Source organism: Triticum aestivum, chromosome 6D (assembly GCF_018294505.1).
Source record: "Triticum aestivum cultivar Chinese Spring chromosome 6D, IWGSC CS RefSeq v2.1, whole genome shotgun sequence".
Classification (NCBI taxonomy): domain Eukaryota; kingdom Viridiplantae; phylum Streptophyta; class Magnoliopsida; order Poales; family Poaceae; genus Triticum; species Triticum aestivum.
Genome location: NC_057811.1, coordinates 292,454,986 through 292,475,100, shown reverse-complemented (window position 1 = coordinate 292,475,100; position 20,115 = coordinate 292,454,986).

The window sequence follows — 20,115 nt, the reverse complement described above, 5'->3', positions numbered from 1 at the left end:
CTTACAATCGCCACTTCACACAATACATAAATTAATTCATACATCATCCAAAATCCACACATAGACCAACTACGGTCAAATCCAAATGAAAATAAGATAACCCCAAATGCTAGATCCCCGATCGTCCCAACTGGGCTCCACTACTGATCATCAGGAAACGAAACATAGTAACGACCACGTTCCTCGTCGAACTCCCACTTGAGCTCGGTTGCGGCATCTGCACTGGTATCGTCGGCACCTGCAACTGTTTTGGTAGAATCTGTGAGTCACGAGGACTCAGCAATCTCACACCCGCGAGATCAAGACTATTTAAGCTTGTAGGGAAGGATGGGGTAATGAGGTGTAGCTGCGGCAAGCACTAAGCATATATGGTGGCTAACATACGCAAATAAGAGCGAGAAGAGGAGCAACGCAACGGTCGTGAACCTAGAAATGATCAAGAAGTGATCCTGAAACTACTTACGTTCATGCATAACTCAAACCGTGTTCACTTCCCGGACTCTGCCGAAAAGAGAACATCACGGTTACACACACGGTTGATGTATTTTAATTAAGTCAAGTGTCAAGTTCTCTACAACCGGACATTAACAAATTCCCATCTGCCTCATAACCGCGGGCACGGCTTTCGAAAGATAAATACCCTGCAGGGGTGTCCCAACTTAGCCCATTATAAGCTCTCACGGTCAACGAAGGATAAACCTTCTCCCGGGAAGACCCGATCAGTCTCAGAATCCCGGTTTACAAGACATTTCGACAATGGTAAAACAAGACCAGCAAGACCACCCGCTGTGCCGACAAATCCCGATAGGAGCTGCACATATCTCGTTCTCAGGGCACACCGGATAAGCTAAGCGTAGAGGTACCAATGTAACCCAAGTTGCCAAGGGACGGTCCCGCACGGTGCTCTAGTTTGGACCAACACTCGGAAGAGCACTGGCCCGGGGGTTAAAATAAAGATGACCCTCGGGCTCGCGGAAACCCAAGGGAAAAAGGCTTAGGTAGGCAAATGGTAAAACCAAGGTTGGGCCTTGCTGGAGGAGTTTTATCCAAGGCGAATTGTCAAGGGGGTCCCATAAATCACCCAACCGCGTAAGGAACGCAAACTCAAGGAACATAATACCGGTATGACGGAAACTAGGGCGGCAAGAGTGGAACAAAACACCAGGCATAAGGCCGAGCCTTCCACCCTTTACCAAATATATAGATGCATTAATTAAATAAGAGACATTGTGATATCCCAAAATATCCATGTTCCAAAATGGAACCAACTTCAACTTCACCTGCAACTAGCAACGCTATAAGAAGGGCTGAGCAAAAGCGGTAACTTAGCCAAACAACGGTTTGCTAGGAAAGGATGGTTAGAGGCTTGACATGGCAACATGGGAGGCATGATATAGCAAGTGGTAGGTAGTGCAGCATAGCAATAGAACGAACAACTAGCAAAGCAAAGATAGAAGTGATTTCGAGGGTATGGTCATCTTCCTGCAAGGTTCTCAGAGTTGTCGAAAGCTTGATCCTCGTAAGGGTACTCAACAGGTTCCTCGTTCACGAACTCGTCTCCTGGCTCTACCCACAGCAAGAACACAAGCAATGGAACCACAATCAATCACGGAAAATGCACAAGCAACATGATGCACATGCATGATATGCGAGATGTGAAATGCGATGCATATGCGTGCTCCAGAGAAAAAAAGGATGAACAAGGCATCAACTTGGCAAACCAAGCATTCCACTGGAAAGATGAGATGATTTCGGTCGAAATCAATATAAAGATCACCGGAAACGGATGCACGGTTTGCAAATGGCGAGCAAAACAAGAATGACACGATTCTGCGATTAACAGCATGATAGCACTTAGAATACATCAAGTAACTATGCTACAGCACCCCAACATAGCAACAAAGCATATGACAGTGATCTATAGAATATTCTTGACAAAAGATGAACATTGAGCAACGGCTAGATCACAAAATAACAGGTTCAAACAAGCATGGAAAAAGTGCAAAAGATATCAGCTTCACAGACTTGGTGAAAATACTGAACATGGCTGAAACAGCATCAGGTAGTAATGTTGAGAGCAAGCAATCAACATGCTACAGAACCTTATCATAGAAAACCAAGGCATGGCATGAATCTACTAAATGCATAGAACAAAAGTCTCTTACTGGCCATGAGCCAAAAAGGCACAGAAGATATGATGGCACCCATGTAAACAGAGCATGGCATTAACAGAATTATGAAGGCATCTTTGTGATCTCGATTCACTCATCACAAAGCAATTCTTGACAAAACAAGCATACCTACAGCAAGATGGCATGTTCATGAAGCTAACCATGGCAAGAGCAAGTTCATAGCACGTATGGATCAACTACAACAACCTTGGCAAAATTGAATATCATGTTAACATTCTGCCAGGAACATTTTATAGTAAACATAGAGCAAGATTAAGACATGTTAGGTCACTCCATAATTGCAAACAGGGGCATGGATGGATAGAGCACAACTATATCTACAAACCATCCTTAATGAACATACCCAAAAGAAGCATGTATCTCACTGTAGACACATGGATACATGGCAACAAAATAACAGCAGGTAAAAACTTAGCAAAATTCTAAGTCTCTGAAAACAGAAACATCACGAAGCCTAGTTTGCATGCTTGTCCTAGTCACCACATAGATCACAAAAATACATGGCATACAACTCTGTAAAAATGGCATGGCATAGATCAAAACACCTATAGAGCTCATACCCATAAGATGCACACATCCATGAAACAAAAATAACAAAACATCAAGTTCTGATAAGTAACAGCAGTAAACATCATATAGCACTCTTGCACCAGATATTTGGGCATCAAGATGGACTCAAACGAGCATGGCACACTGGAACAAAATGAAGAGCATCTCGTGATGAACATTTCTATATATCATGCACGCAAAACGGAGCAGTATGCAACGAGATATGATGTGATGAACATAGCAACATAATGTGATAACTTCGGGACTTGGACGATTATCAGGGTTCAACCTCTCCAGATCTAGGGTTTGTTGCATGGAAGCCGAGGCGGGGCAGCTCGCCGGAGTTGGACGGAGACGTCGGGGAAGACGCCGGCAGTCGGGGCGGAGCTCGCCGGAGAAGGCGTGGGCGATCGGAGCGGGTGCGGCGGCGAGCTCCGAGCGCGGGCGACGAGGCCGAAGCGGGCACGGGCGACGGTGGTCGCGGGCACGGCGCTGGCGCCAAGGCGCGGCGGCAGTGGTCGGAGGAGGCGGCGGCGGTCGGCGGCGGAGACGACGAGGCGGTGGGGCGCGGGCGACCCGGGGCGCGGGCGGCGCGCTCGGGCGCGGTCGGGCGGCGTACGGGCTCGGGCGGGCCCTCCTCGGGCTCGCCGGGCCGCGGTCGGCGGCGGAGGCGGACGCCACGGGGCGCAGTGGGATTGGCGCGGGGCGGCGGCGTGATCATTCCGGCACGGGACGGACGCGTCCGGCGGCGGAGAGGGGAAGGGGTTAGGGTTTCGGGACCCGGATTTGGAGGAGGGTGCACATATTTATAGCTAGAGGGAGCTAGGAGACTCCAAATGGGGTGCGGTTTTCGCCCACACGATCGTGATCGAACGACGAAGAGCATGGAGGGGGCTTAGATGGGTTACTGGGCTGTTTGGAGGGGGGTTTGGCTGCAACACTCAAAAGGCTTATGCGGTTACCCGGTTAACCGTTGGAGCATCAAACGACCTCCAAATGGAACGAAACTTGACAGGTGGTCTACCGGTGGTGTACCAAGGCCACTTGGCAAACCTCGATCCATTCTGAGAATGTTTAACACCCGCTCACGAAAAGAGACAAGAGGGGTGCGCTGGTGCATGTGGGAGTGTCAGATTGCAAAACGGACAACGGGGAAAATGCTTTGATGCATGAGACGAACACGTATGCAAATGAGATGCACATGATGACATGATATGAGATGCATGACATGAACAAAATGCAAAACAAAAAACAAAACCCGACCACGAAGGGAATATCATAACACATAGCCGAAAATGGCAAGAGTTGGAGTTACAAATATGGAAAGTTACATACGGGGTGTTACAGCCTCCCTCCGGGCGGCAGGCGCGGGCGATCGCCCCCCATCCCCGGGTCATGAAGACATCGCAGGAGTCGATGACCTCGACTTCCACTTCAGAAGCTTGGCCATAGCATCCGTCGCGTAGCAGCCACAATTCGACAGGCCCTCTCGGCGGTATCTCCCTCGCGAAGGACCGCGGGAGCCGGATCTAGGTGTGCGGCGGCATTGCCACCCACACCACGAACTCGTGGGCGTGCCTTCAGCATGGGTCCGCGAGCGGGGTGGCCATACGGCCACCACTTGTTCTCCTCTGCGGCTCTGTTCCTCGCGGCGTCTGGCACCACTCCCATGGGTGGGGCTCCGCGCGCAAGCGTACACAGGGACCGGGAAGCCCGATGGAGCGCGTTCGTCCCAAGGCCGCGTCACCACGGGCGCCGCGGCAATGTCGCAAGAGCAATCAAGCCTCTTCTTCGGCACGAGTAGCTCAGGTTCCACCTGAGGGGTTTTTCCCTTCTCCGCGGCGGAAAACCCCCTCACTGGCGCCATGGACGCTCTATCAGGACGGTGGGACAAAGTAGGAGCAAGCAGCAAGAAGATGAAGATGAGACGGGGGGTTCCGCCCCCTCTCGCATTTATAGCCAAGGAAGGCGAATCGCCGGCCTCTCGCGGTTCCAAGTGATGATGGTTTTCTTGCGTGCATCAAGCTGTTGTCAGGTCGGGCAGTTGTCGAGGCAGTGTGGGGAAGTGGAGACGTGATACGTCTCCAACGTATCTATAATTTTTGATTGTTCCATGCTATTATATTATCCATCTAGGATGTTTTATATGCATTTATATGTTATTTCAAATGATTTTTGGGACTAACCTATTAACCTAGAGCCCAGCGCCAGTTTCTGTTTTTCCCTTGTTTTTTGAGTATCGCAGAAAAGGAAAACCAAACGGAGTCCAATTGACCTGAAATTTCATGGAGATAATTTTTGGACCAGAAGAAGCCCACGGAGTATCGGAGATGGGACAGAAGAGTCCTGAGGCACCCACGAGGGTGGGGGCGCCCTACCCCCCTGGGCACGCCCCCCTACCTCGTGGCCGCCTCGGAGACCCCCCTGACTTGTTCCCGATGCCAAAAATCCCTATAAATATAAAAAACCCCAAAAAGAAACCTAGATCGGGAGTTCCGCCGCCGCAAACCTCTGTAGCCACCAAAAACCAATCGGGACCCCGTTCCTGCACCCTGCCGGAGGGAGGATCCATCACCGGTGGCCATCTTCATCATCCCAGCGCTCTTCATGACAAGGAGGGAGTAGTTCACCCTCGGGGCTGAGGGTATGTACTAGTAGCTATGTGTTTGATCTCTCTCTCTCTCTCTCGTGTTCTTGATTCGGCACGATATTGATGTATCTCGAGCTTTGCTATTATAGTTGGATCTTATGATCTTTCTCCCCCTCTACTCTCTTGTAATGGATTGAGTGTCCCTTTGAAGTTATCTTATTGGATTGAGTCTTTAAGGATTTGAGAACACTTGATGTATGTCTTGCATGTGCTTATATATGGTGACAATGGGATATTCACATGATCTACTTGATGTATGTTTTGGTGATCAACTTGTGGGTTTAGTGACCTTGTGAACTTATGCATAGGGGTTGGCACACGTTTTCGTCTAGACTCTCCGGTAGAAACTTTGGGGCACTCTTTGAAGTTCTTTGTGTTGGTTGAATAGATGAATCTGAGATTGTGTGATGCATATCGTATAGTCGTACCCATAGATACTTGAGGTGACATTGGAGTATCTTGGTGACATTAGGGTTTTGGTTGATTTGTGTCTTAAGGTGTTATTCTAGTACGAACTCTATGATAGATCGAACGGAAAGAATAGCTTCGTGTTATTTTACTACGGACTCTTGACTAGATCGATCAGAAAGAATAACTTTGAGGTGGTTTCGTACCCTACAATAATCTCTTCGTTCGTTCTCCGCTATTAGTGACTTTGGAGTGACTCTTTGTTGCATGTTGAGGGATAGTTATATGATCCAATTATGTTATTATTGTTGAGAGAACTTGCACTAGTGAAAGTATGAACCCTAGGCCTTGTTTCCTAGCATTGCAATACCGTTTACGCTCACTTTTACCACTTGCTACCTTGCTGTTTTTATATTTTCAGATTACAAATACCCATATCTACCATCCATATTGCACTTGTATCACCATCTCTTCGCCAAACTAGTGCACCCATACAATTTACCATTGTATTGGGTGTGTTGGGAACACAAAAGACACTTTGTTATTTGGTTGCAGGGTTGTTTGAGAGAGACCATCTTCATCCTACGCCTCCCATGGATTGATAAACCTTAGGTCATCCACTTGAGGGAAATTTTCTACTGTCCTACAAACCTCTGCACTTGGAGGCCCAACAACGTCTACAAGAAGAAGGTTGTGTAGTAGACATCAAGACGCCCACGTCCCATCAAGCGCCACGCGCCGACTCGGTCCGCAGGCGATAGGGGCCCGCGGTACTTCTCCCTTGCCCTTTGGCTTCGCCTCGAAGCCAAGTCCGAGCGCGCCTTGGGCCTGAGGGCTACTGTCGGCGTTCTGGGAACCAGGGTACCCAGACTTGCCTACCTGAGCCCACGGCTTGGCTCCATCGGCGGCTTGGTACAGCCCATCTTCAGCATCTTCAAAACATGACCCTCGCGAGGGGCGAAGCCTCGCGAGGCGGACGACGCCAAGACCTCTGGAGGGAGCGGCCTCCTCAGGTTGGCTCCCGAGTGTAACACCCCGGATGTAACTTTCCATATTTGTAACTCCAACTCTTGCCATTTTCGGCTATGTGTTATGATATTCCCTCCGTGGTCGGGTTTTGTCTCTCTTTTTGCATTTTGTTCATGTCATGCATATCATATCATGTCAACATGTGCATCTCATTTGCATACGTGTTCGTCTCATGCATCCGAGCATTTCCCCGTTGTCCGTTTTGCATTCCGACACTCCCACATGCACCGGCGCACCCCTCTTGTCTCTTTTCGTGAGCGGGTGTTAAACATTCTCGGAATGGACCAAGATTTGCCAAGTGCCCTTGGTACACCACCGGTAGACCACGTGTCAAGTTTCGTTCCATTTGGAGGTCGTTTGATGCTACAACGGTTAACCGGGTAACCGCAAAGGCCTTTTGTGTGTTGCAGCCAAACCGCCCCCCAAACAGCCCAATAACCCACCTAAGCCCCCTCCATGCTCTCGGTCGTTCGATCACGATCATGTGGGCGAAAACCGCACTCCATTTGGAGTCTCCTAGCTCTCTCTACCTATAAATAAGTGATCCCCCCCCGGATTTTTCGCGCAGACGAAACCCTAGCCTCCCTCTCCGCCACCGGACGCGTCCGTCCCGCGTCGGACGAAACCGCGCCCGCGCCCGCACCACTCACGAGCCGCCACGTAACAGGCGCCGCTGCCCCGCCGCCGCGGCCCGGTGCGCCCAAGGAGGGCCCGCCCGAGCCCATCGCCGCCCCGCGCCCCGAGCGCGCTGCCTCCGCCCGCCGCCGACCGCCGCCGCCCGCGCCTCCTCTTGCGCCGGCGCCCGCACCCGAGCCGGTGAGCTCCCGCGCCGCCTCCGGCGACCTCGTCCTCCCGCGCCGCCGACCGCCGTGCCTCGCCGTGCCGTCCCGGATCCGAAGCCGCCTGAGCGGCTAGCCGCCTCGCCGCGCCCCTCCGGCCATCTCCTTCAAACTCCGGCGGAGATCCGGTGGACCTCGGTTCGCGTGCCACCAACCCTAGATCGAGGTTGACTTCTTCCCCCCCTCGTTTTTCTGCTAAGTCTCGTTTTGCTCATACTATGTGGCTCTGTTCATCGCATCACATCTCATTGCATATTGCTCTGTTTCATGCGTGTGATATATCGAAATGTTCATCACGAGACGCCCTTCATTTTGTTATATTGTGCCATGCTCGTTTCAGTTCATATGGATGCCCAAAGCTCTGGTACAAGAGTGCTATATGATGTTTACTGCTGTTACTTATCAGAACTTGATGTTTTGTTATTTTTGTTGCATTTGATGTGTGCATCTTATGGGCATGAGCTCTACAGGTGTTTTGATCTATGCTATGCCATATTTACAGAGATGTATGCCATGTATTTTTGTGATCTATGTGGTGACTAGCACAAGCATGCAAACTAGGCTTCATGATGTTTCTGTTTTCAGGGACTTGGGATTTTGCTGTCTTTTACCTGCTGTTATTTTGTTGCCATGTATCCATGTGTCTACAGTGAGATCCATGCTTGTTTTGAGTATGTTCATTAAGGATGTTTTGTAGATATAGTTGTTCTCTATCTATCCATGCCCCTGTTTGCAATTATGGAGTGCCTAGCATGTCTTAATCTTGCTCTACTTTTGCTATAAAATGTTCCTGGCAGCATGTTAACATGATATTCAATTTTGCGAAGGTTGTTGTAGTTGATCCATACATGCTATGAACTTTCTCTTGCCATGGTTAGCTTCATGAACATGCCATCTTACTGTAGGTATGCTTGTTTTGTCATGCATTGCTTTGTAATGAGCGAATCGAGCTCACAAATATGCCTTCATAATTCTGTTAATGCCATGCTCTGTTTTCTGCCAAGTCTGAAACCTGTTAACGAAACTTGCTATGTTTAGATGGGTGCCATCAGATCTTCTGTGCCTTTTTGGATCATGGTCAGTAAGGGACTTTTGTTCTATGCATTTAGTAGATTCATGCCATGTCTTGTTTTGCTATGATAAGTTCTGTAGCATGTGTTTGGCTTTCTCTGAACATTGCTACCGGATGCTGTTTCAGCCATGTTCAGTATTTTCACAGTGTCTGTGAAGCTGATATTTTTGGCACTTTTTCCATGCTTGTTTGAACCTGTTATATTGTGATCTAGCCGTAGCTCAGTGTTCATCTTTTGTTAAGCATCTCCTGTAGATCACTTCCATATGCTTTGTTGCTATGTTGGGGTGCTGTAGCATAGTTACTTGATGTATTCTAAGTGCTATTATGCTGTTAATCGCAGAATCGTGTCATTCTTGTTTTGCTTGCCATTTGCAAACCGTGCATCCGTTTCCGGTGATCTTTATATCAATTTCAACCGAAATCAACTCATATTTCCAGTGGAATACTTGGTTTGCCAAGTTGTTGCCTTGTTCATCCTTTTTCTTTCGGAGCACGCATATGCATCGCATTTCACATCTCGCATATCATGCATGTATTGCATCATGTTGCTTGTGCATTTCCCGTGATTGATTGTGGTCCCATTGCTTGTGTTCTTGCTGTGGGTAAAGCCGGGAGACGAGTTCGTGAACAAGGAACCTGTTGAGTACGCTTACGAGGATCAAGCTTTCGACCACTCTGAGAACCTTGCAGGCAAGATGACCATACCCTTGAAATCACTTCTATCTTTGCTTTGCTAGTTGTTCGCTCTATTGCTATGATGCGCTACCTACCACTTGCTATATCATGCCTCCCTTATTGCCATGTCAAGCCTCTAACCATCCTTTCCTAGCAAACCGTTGTCTGGCTAAGTTATCGCTTTTGCTCAGCCCTTCTTATAGCGTTGCTAGTTGCAGGTGAAGTTGAAGTTAGTTCCATGTTGGAACTTGGATATTTTGGAATATCACAATATCGCTTATCTGATTAATGCATCTATATATTTTGTAAAGGGTGGAAGGCTCGGCCTTATGCCTGGTGTTTTGTTCCACTCTTACCGCCCTAGTTTCCGTCATACCGGTGTTATGTTCCTTGAGTTTGCGTTCCTTACGCGGTTGGGTGATTTATGAGACCCCCTTGACAGTTCGCCTTGAATAAAACTCCTCCAGCAAGGCCCAACCTTGGTTTTACATTTGCCTACCTAAGCCTTTTTCCCTTGGGTTTTCGCGAGCCCGAGGGTCATCTTTATTTAAACCCCCGGGCCAGTGTTCCTCTGAGTGCTGGTCCAAACTAGAGCCCTTTGCAGCGCCACCTCGGGGAAACTTGAGGCCTGGTTTTAGTTGTACGGACTGCTCATCCGGTGTGCCCTGAGAACGAGATATGTGCAGCTCCTATCGGGATTTGTCGGCACATTCGGGCGGCTTTGCTGGTCTTGTTTTACCATTGTCGAAATGTCTTGTAAACCGGGATTCCGAGACTGATCGGGTCTTCCCGGGAGAAGGTTTATCCTTCGTTGACCGTGAGAGCTTATAATGGGCTAAGTTGGGACACCCCTGCAGGGTATTATCTTTCGAAAGCCGTGCCCGCGGTTATGAGGCAGATGGGAATTTGTTAATGTCCGGTTGTAGAGAACTTGACACTTGACTTAATTAAAATACATCAACCGTGTGTGTAGCCGTGATGGTCTCTTTTCGGCGGAGTCCGGGAAGTGAACACGGTTTGAGTTATGCATGAACGTAAGTAGTTTCAGGATCACTTCTTGATCATTTCTAGCTTCGCGACCGTTGCGTTGCTTCTCTTCTCGCTCTCATTTGCGTATGTTAGCCACCATATATGCTTAGTGCTTGCTGCAGCTCCACCTCATTACCCATCCTTTCCTATAAGCTTAAATAGTCTTGATCTCGCGGGTGTGAGATTGCTGAGTCCTCGTGACTCACAGATTCTACCAAAACAGTTGCAGGTGCCGACGATACCAGTGCAGATGACGCAACCGAGCTCAAGTGGGAGTTCGACGAGGAACGTGGTCGTTACTATGTTTCGTTTCCTGATGATCAGTAGTGGAGCCCAGTTGGGACGATCGGGGATCTAGCATTTGGGGTTATCTTATTTTCATTTGGATTTGACCGTAGTCGGTCTATGTGTGGATTTTGGATGATGTATGAATTAATTTATGTATTGTGTGAAGTGGCGATTGTAAGCCAACTCTCGTTATCCCATTCTTGTTCATTACATGGGATTGTGTGAAGATGACCCTTCTTGCGACAATACCTACAATGCGGTTATGCCTCTAAGTCGTGCCTCGACACGTGGGAGATATAGCCGCATCGTGGGCGTTACAAGTTGGTAATCAGAGCCATCCCCGACTTAGGAGCCCCTGCTTGATCGAATCGCTGGCGTTGTTGAGTCTAGAACAAAAATGTTTTGAGTCTTAGGATTATATATATCGGAGAGTAGGATTCTTTTTACTCCTCAGTCCCTTCGTCGCTCTGGTGAGGCCTCCTGACGTAGAAGTTTTGACTCTTCTCTCCTCAAATTTCACTAAAAAAATTTAGGATCACGCGGGTATCTTGGAATCGTTCCGATGGTTTTGTGACGAGAACATTGTTCTTGGTGCCTCCTGACATTTAGGGGTTGTGGCAGTGTCCCGGGGAGTTGAGCTCCGAGGTGTTGTCGTCACAATTTTATCGTTGCAGTTCTGGAATACCTGAGTTTCGCCGACATCGAAAATCTCTTTTATGCAGTTGTTGGTGAGATCACCTCGACGCCACCCAGTACTGGGGCGGGAGTTCGGGAGTATTGCCATAACTCGTATAACGGATGCTTTTCGAAGGTTGAGGTACACGATTTCCGAAGGTTTCTTGGTTATGTGTTGACGGATGGATACAGCTGGATCTAGGGATTGCTAGTTTGGGTGATATATTTTGTGTCCCCTGTATCCCCAACACCAGATTGCATAACCAGAAAGTTTCGGGAGTTTATAGGTGGGATTCAAGTAGCTCTTAGCATTTCTTCCCGCAGATATTTGGTTTGTGATTGGGTAATCCTTACCACTTATTTGTTCCAGTCGTACCTTGTTATTTTATTCATCAATCCTTTATCAAGTGGCTTCTCACCTTAATGGAAGTGTGATGATTTACTATGGAATTCATTCGTTCATCCTCGTTTGAATGTTTATTGTGAAGACTATATGTTGCAATTTCTATCCGTTGATTCAACTTGTCTATTTGTCTATCAAGACGCTAACGGATGTCACCCTCTTCAGGATGGCTTCGCCAACGCGTCAGAATCCGGAACGCAATGAGGGGAGTCAGGCGAACCCTCCGCCACCACCTCCGCCTCCGGAGGCATGGCAAGCTATCATGGCAGCCACCAACGCCAATGCTCAGATGATTTTGCAACTCTTGCAAGAGCGCACCCAAGGGCAAGGCAACCAAGGAAATCAAGGCCAAGGCAACAATCAGCCTCACTTCGCTACCCTCAACCAGTTCCTCGCAAATCAGCCGAAGTCTTTCAGCTACTGTGCCGAGGCCACATACGCCGATGATTGGCTCGTGGACATCAACAAGAATTTTGAATGTAGCAATGTTAGGCCTGAGGACTTTGTCAAGTTCGCTTCTTTTCAACTCAAGGATCAAGCTGCCGAGTGGTATCAACAATACAAAGATTCCAGAGGAGGTCGTGTGATTACCTGGGATGATTTCCGCCGAGACTTCAAAGCTCACCACATTCCACAAAGTGTTGTTGAGAGCAAGCGTGAGGAGTTCCGCAATCTCAAGCAAGGCAGCATGTCCGTGTATCAATACAATACCCAGTTTCAGAAACTCGCTCGCTTCGCTAAGCAAGACGTTCCTGATGAAAAGAGCATGATCTATCAATTCAGAGGTGGCCTCAGAGAAGATCTGCAATTACCTCTCGTGCTTTTTGAGCCGACCAAGTATGATGATTTCTACAATATGGCACTGAAGCAAGAGGCTGCTCAGCTCAAGTGTGAGGCTTCTAAGAAGAGAGTCAGGGACGCAGTTCAGTCTTCTTCTTCCTCACTAGTGGCTGCTAAGCAACAGAAGTTCTGGTTGCCTCCTCCTCCTCCGTTTCGTCAGCCTTTCCAGCAGAAGAACAAAGGTGGCCATGGATCTTCCCACCCACCCAACCCTGGCTATCAGAACAAGTCTCAGAATCAAGCTCCAAAGTCGAATGCTCCTTATCATCGTCCACTCTCAGAGGTGACTTGCAACAAGTGTCAGCAGAAAGGTCACTATGCTAACAAGTGTTTCAACCAAAGGTGCCTTCCGCCTCCTCCTCCTGTGAGATCTTCCAGCAATGCAGTGGTCAAGCATACTCCCAAGTCGGCAAAGGTGAACATGATGAATACAGCTCAAGCGGAGGAATCTACTGATGTGATAATGGGTAATCTCTCAGTTAATGATATTCCTGGCAAAGTCTTATTTGATACTGGTGCATCGCATTCTTTCATTTCAACACCTTTTGTGGCTATGCACGATTTGGTTACTCAAGTATTGTCGAGTCCATTGTATATTGTTTCCCGGCTCGGCAAATGACTTCTTGAGTATTCGTTCGGGATTCCGTTATCAAGATGGGCGATTATAAATTTTTGTCTTCTCCAATTGTTCTTGGTGACTTGGATATTGATCTAATTCTCGGGATGGACTAGCTTTCTAAGCACAAGGCTCAACTTGATTGTGCTGCCAGGGAAATTCAATTGACACACTCTTCTGAGGATGTGATCATCTATGCCGCTCGTGATGAGACCATTCGGTTATTCTCTCTCAATGAGAAGGGCGAGCTAGATGCAATCTCTCAGATTCCAGTCGTCTGTGAGTACCAAGATGTCTTTCCAGAAGAGCTTCCGGGTATGCCTCCTCACCGGCCAGTTGAGTTCGTCATCGATCTTGAGCCCGGCACGGAACCCGTTTGCAAGCGTCCATACAAGCTTGGACCCAAGGAGCTGAAAGAATTGAAGAAACAGCTCGATGAACAAGAGCATCTGGGTCTGATCAGACCGAGTTCATCTCCATGGGGTTGTGGTGTTCTTTTTGTCCAAAAGAAGGATGGCACGGACCGACTTTGTGTCGACTACCGTCCATTGAACAAGAAGACAATCAAGAACAAGTATCCACTTCCCAACATCAATGAGCTATTCGAGCAACTTAAAGGTGCTAAAGTATTCTCCAAGCTTGACCTTTGTATGGGTTATCATCAGATTCGCATTCATGAAGAAGATATTCCCAAGACAGCATTCAGAACAAGCTTTGGTTCTTATGAATATACTGTCATGTCTTTCGGCCTTGTCAATGCTCCTCCAACATTCTCTCGAATGATGAACTTCATCTTCAACCCCTATACCAATGAATTCGTCCTGGTGTATCTCGATGATATCTTGGTCTTCTCCAAGAATAAGAAGGATCATGCCAAACATTTGCGATTGGTGCTCGACAAGCTCAGAGAGTATCAATTCTATACGAAGTTTTCCAAATGTGAGTTTTGGCTTGATGAAGTTCTTTACCTTGGTCATATCATCTCTGCCAAGGGCATCGCTGTTAATCCCGAGAAGGTGTCTGCAATTGTGAATTGGGAACCTCCTCAGAATGTCAAGCAGCTCCGCAGTTTCCTTGGTCTTGCAAGCTATTGCCGAAGATTCGTTGAGAATTTCTCTAAGATTGCAAAGCCTCTTTCCAACCTCCTCCAGAAGCATGTGAAGTATGTCTGGACTCCTGAGTGTGACGTTGCTTTCAACACTCTCAAAGAGAAACTCGTCACAGCTCCTGTCTTAACTCCTCCTGACGAATCCAAGCCATTCGAAGTTTTCTGTGATGCTTCTCTTCAAGGTCTCGGTGCTGTGTTAATGCAAGAGAAGAAAGTTGTGGCCTATACCTCTCGTCAGTTGAAGCCCAACGAAAAGAACTACCCCACTCACGATCTTGAGTTGGCGGCAGTTGTCCATGCATTAATAACATGGAGACATCTCTTGTTGGGAAGAAAAGTGGACATATTCACCGATCACAAGAGTCTCAAGTACATCTTCACTCAGCCCAACCTCAACCTCAGGCAAACTCGATGGGTCGAAATGATTCAAGAGTACAATCCGAGTATTGAATATACTCCAGGCAAGGCCAATGTCATTGCAGATGCTTTGAGCAGGAAGGCTTATTGCAACAGCTTAATTCTCAAGCCATTCCAACCGGATCTTTGTGAAGCTTTCCGCAAACTGAATCTCCAAGTTGTTCCTCAAGGCTTTCTTGCCAACCTCCTAGTCTCTCCTACTTTGGAAGATCAAATTCGTGAGGCACAACTCCTAGATACCATGGTGAAGAAGGTGAAACGTGGTATTGACAAGGGTCTTTCCAAATACAAGTGATATCGCATTGATGACAGAGACACTTTATTCTTCGAGGACCGGATTGTGGTTCCTAAAGGTGATCTAAGGAAAGTCATTATGAACGAGGCACACAATTCTCTTCTTTCCATTCATCCTGGAAGTACGAAGATGTACCATGACCTCAAGCAGTCGTATTGGTGGACTCGAATGAAGCGAGAAATCGCTCAATTCATGAACGAATGTGATGTCTGTCGAAGGGTGAAAGCAGAACACCAACGACCAGCTGGTCTCCTCCAACCTCTTGCTATTCCAGAATGGAAGTTTGATCATATCGAAATGGACTTCGTGACTGGATTTCCAAAGTCCAAGCGCGGAAATGATGCTATCTTCGTTGTCATCGACAAGCTTACTAAAGTGGCTCATTTCCTTCCAATCAAAGAATCTATCACAGCAGCTCAGTTGGCAGAGCTATACACCTCCAGGATTGTCTCCTTGCACGGCATTCCACAATTGATATCTTCAGATCGTGGAAGCATCTTCACTTCTAAGTTCTGGGACTCCTTCCAGAAGGCCATGGGCACCAACATTCGCTTCAGCACAGCTTTCCATCCTCAAACTAGTGGCCAAGTCGAGCGAGTCAATCAAATCCTTGAAGATATGCTCAGGGCTTGTGTCATTTCCTTTGGCATGAAGTGGGAAGATTGTCTTCCATATGCCGAGTTCTCCTACAACAACAGCTTCCAAGCGAGTTCGGGCAAGGCCCCATTCGAAATTCTATATGGCAGAAAGTGCCGTACTCCTCTCAATTGGTCAGAGACTGGTGAACGCCAACTTCTTGGCAATGACTTAATCACAGAGGCTGAAGAAATGTGTAAAGTCATCCGTGAAAATCTCAAAGCCGCGCAATCGCGCCAGAAGAGTTACTATGATAGCAAGCACCGTGACTTGGCTTTCGAGATCGGAGACCATGTCTACCTCCGCGTCTCTCCAATGAAAGGCACTCGTCGCTTCGGTATCAAAGGGAAGCTTGCCCCTAGATACGTGGGTCCTTTCAAGATCATTGGCAAAAGAGGCGACCTCGCCTATCAACTTGAGCTTCCCTCCAACTTCGCGAACGTGCACGATGTGTTCCACGTGTCACAGCTTCGCAAGTGCTTCAAGACTCCTGAGCGCACCATCAACTTCGAAGAGATTGACCTCCAAGAAGATTTGTCTTATCATGAGCACCCCGTTGCTATTCTTGAAGAAACTGAGCGCAAGACTCGCAACAAGTCAATCAAATTCCTGAAAGTGAAGTGGTCACACCATTCCGACCGAGAAGCCACCTGGGAGCGCGAGGACCACCTCCGTTCCGAATATCCGGAGTTCTTTCAGTCCTAAATCTCGGGACGAGATCCTCTCGTAGTGGTAGAGTGTTGTAACACCCCGGATGTAACTTTCCATATTTGTAACTCCAACTCTTGCTATTTTCGGCTATGTGTTATGATATTCCCTCCGTGGTCGGGTTTTGTCTCTCGTTTTGCATTTTGTTCATGTCATGCATCTCATATCATGTCATCATGTGCATCTCATTTGCATACATGTTCGTCTCATGCATCCGAGCATTTTCCCCATTGTCCGTTTTGCATTCCGACACTCCCACATGCACCGGCGCACCCCTCTTGTCTCTTTTCGTGAGCGGGTGTTAAACGTTCTCGGAATGGACCGAGGTCTGCCAAGTGGCCTTGGTACACCACCGGTAGACCACCTGTCAAGTTTCGTTCCATTTGGAGGTCGTTTGATGCTCCAACGGTTAACCGGGTAACCGCAAAGGCCTTTTGTGTGTTGCAGCCAACCCCCCCCCCCCCCCCAAACAGCCCAATAACCCATCTAAGCCACCTCCATGCTCTCGGTCATTCGATCACGATCGTGTGGGCGAAAACCGCACTCCATTTGGAATCTCCTAGCTCCCTCTATCTATAAATAAGTGATCCCCCCGGAATTTTCGCGCAGACGAAACCCTAGCCCGCTCCCTCTCCGCCGCCGGACGCGTCCATCCCGCGCCGAACGAAACCGCGCCCGCGCCCGCACCACTCATGAGCCGCCACGTGGCAGGCACCGCTGCCCCGCCGCCGCGGCCCGACGAGCCCGAGGAGGACCCGCCCGAGCCCATCGCCGCCCCGCGCCCCGAGCGCGCTGCCTCCGCCCGTCCTCGCCCGCGCCCGCTGCCGACCGCCGCCGCCCGCGCCTCCTCTTGCGCCGGCACCCGCACCCGAGCCGGCGAGCTCCCGCGTCGCCGACCGCCGTGCCTTGCCGCGCCGTCCCGGATCCGAAGCCGCCCGAGCGCCTAGCCGCTTCGCCGCGCCCCTCCGGCCATCTCCTTCAAACTCCGGCGGAGATCCGGTGGACCTCGGTTCGTGTGCCACCAACCCTAGATCGAGGTTGACTTCTTCTCAACCCCCCCCCCCCCGGTTTTCTGCAGTCTCGTTTTGCTCATATTATGTGGCTCTGTTCATCGCATCACATCTCATTGAATACTGCTCCGTTTCATGCTTGTGATATATCGAAATGTTTACCACGAGATGCTCTTCATTTTCTTCCATTGTGCCATGCTCGTTTGAGTTCATCGTGATGCCCAAATCTCTGGTGCAAGAGTGCTATATGATGTTTACTGCTGTTATTTATTAGAACTTGATGTTTTGTTATTTTTGTTGCATTTGATGTGTGCATCTTATGGGCATGAGCTCTACAGGTGTTTTGATCTATGCCATGCCATCGTTACAGAGATGTATGCCATGTATTTTTGTGATCTATGTGGTGACTAGCACAAGCATGCAAACTAGGCTTCGTGATGTTTCTGTTTTCAGGGACAGGATTTTGCTGTCTTTTACCTGCTGTTATTTTGTTGCCATGTATCCATGTGTCTACAGTGAGATCCATGCTTCTTTTGAGTATGTTCAGTAAAGATGTTTTGTAGATATACTGGTGGTATATCCATCCATGCCCCTGTTTGCAATTATGGAGTGCCCTAGCATGTCTTAATCTTGCTCTACTTTTGCTATAAAATGTTCCTGGCAGCATGTTAACATGATATTGAATTTTGCCAAGGTTGTTGTAGTTGATCCATACATGCTATAAACTTGCTATTGCCATGGTTAGCTTCATGAACATTCCATCTTGCTGTAGGTATTCTTGTTTTGTCATGCATTGCTTTGTGATTAGTGAATCGAGCTCACAAAGATGCCTTCATAATTCTGTTAATGCCATGCTCTGTTTTCTGCTAAGTCTGGAACCTGTTAACGAAACTTGCTATGTTTACATGGGCGCCATCATATCTTCTGATCCTTTTTGGCCCATGATCACTAAGGGACTTTTGTTCCATGCTTTTAGTGGATTCATTCCATGCCTTTTTTTTCTATGATAAGTTCATGTAACATGTGTTTGGCTTGCTCTGAACATTGCTATCTGATGCTGTTTCAGCCATGTTCAGTATTTTCACCAAGTATGTGAAGCTGATATCTTTTGCACTTTTGCCATGCTTGTTTGAACCTGTTATATTGTGATCTAGCCGTAGCTCAATGTTCATCTTTTGTCAAGCATCTCCTGTAAATCACTGCCATATGCTTTGTTGCTATGTTGGCGTCCTGTAGCATAGTTACTTGATGTATTCTATGTGCTATCATGATGTTAATCGCAGAATCGTGTCATTTTTGTTTTGCTTGCCATTTGCAAACGTGTATCCATTTCCGGTGATCTTTATATCGATTTCGACCGAAATCAACTCATCTTTCCAGTGGCATACTTGGTTTGCCAAGTTGATGCCTTGTTCATCCTTTTCTTCCACAGCACGCATATGCATCGCATTTCACATCTCGCATGTCGTGCATGTATTGCATCATGTTGCTTGTGCATTTCCCGTGATTGATTGTGGTTCCATTGCTTGTGTTCATGCTGTGGGTAGAGCCGGGAGACGAGTTCGTGAACAAGGAACCTGTTGAGTACGCTTACGAGGATCAAGCTTTCGACCACTCTGAGAACCTTGCAGGCAAGATGACCATACCCTCGAAATCACTTCTATCTTTGCTTTGCTAGTTGTTCGCTCTATTGCTATGCTGCGCTACCTACCACTTGATATATCATGCCTCCCTTATTGCCATGTCAAGCCTCTAACCATCCTTTCCTAACAAACAGTTGTCTGGCTAAGTTACCGCTTTTGCTCAGCCCTTCTTATAGCGTTGCTAGTTGCAGGTGAAGTTGAAGTTCGTTCCATGTTGGAACATGGATATTTTGGAATATCACAATATCGCTTATTTAATTAATGCATCTATATATTTGGTAAAGGGTGGAAGGCTCGGCCTTATGCCTAGTGTTTTGTTCCACTCTTGCCGCCCTAGTTTCCGTCATACCGGTGTTATGTTCCTTGAGTTTGCGTTCCTTACGCGGTTGGGTGATTTATGGGACCCCCTTGACAGTTCGCCTTGAATAAAACTCCTCCAGCAAGGCCCAACCTTGGTTTTACATTTGCCTACCTAAGCCTTTTCCCTTGGGTTTTCGCGAGCCCGAGGGTCATCTTTATTTAAACCCCCGGGCCAGTGTTCCTCTGAGTGCTCGTCCAAACTAGAGCCCTTTGCAGCACCACCTCGGGGAAACTTGAGGCCTGGTTTTAGTTGTACGGACTGCTCATCCGGTGGGCCCTGAGAACGAGATATGTGCAGCTCCTATCGGGATTTGTCGGCATATTCGGGCGGCTTTGCGGGTCTTGTTTTACCATTGTCGAAATGTCTTGTAAACCGGGATTCCGAGGCTGATCGGGTCTTCCCGAGAGAAGGTTTATCCTTCGTTGACCGTGAGAGCTTATAATGGGCTAAGTTGGGACACCCCTGTAGGGTATTATCTTTCAAAAGCCGTGCCCGCGGTTATGAGGCAGATGGGAATTTGCTAATGTCTGGTTGTAGAGACCTTGACACTTGATTTGATTAAAATACATCAACTGTGTGTGTAGCCGTGATGGTCTCTTTTCGGCGGAGTCCGGGAAGTGAACACGGTTTGAGTTATGCATGAACGTAAGTAGTTTCATTACATGGGAT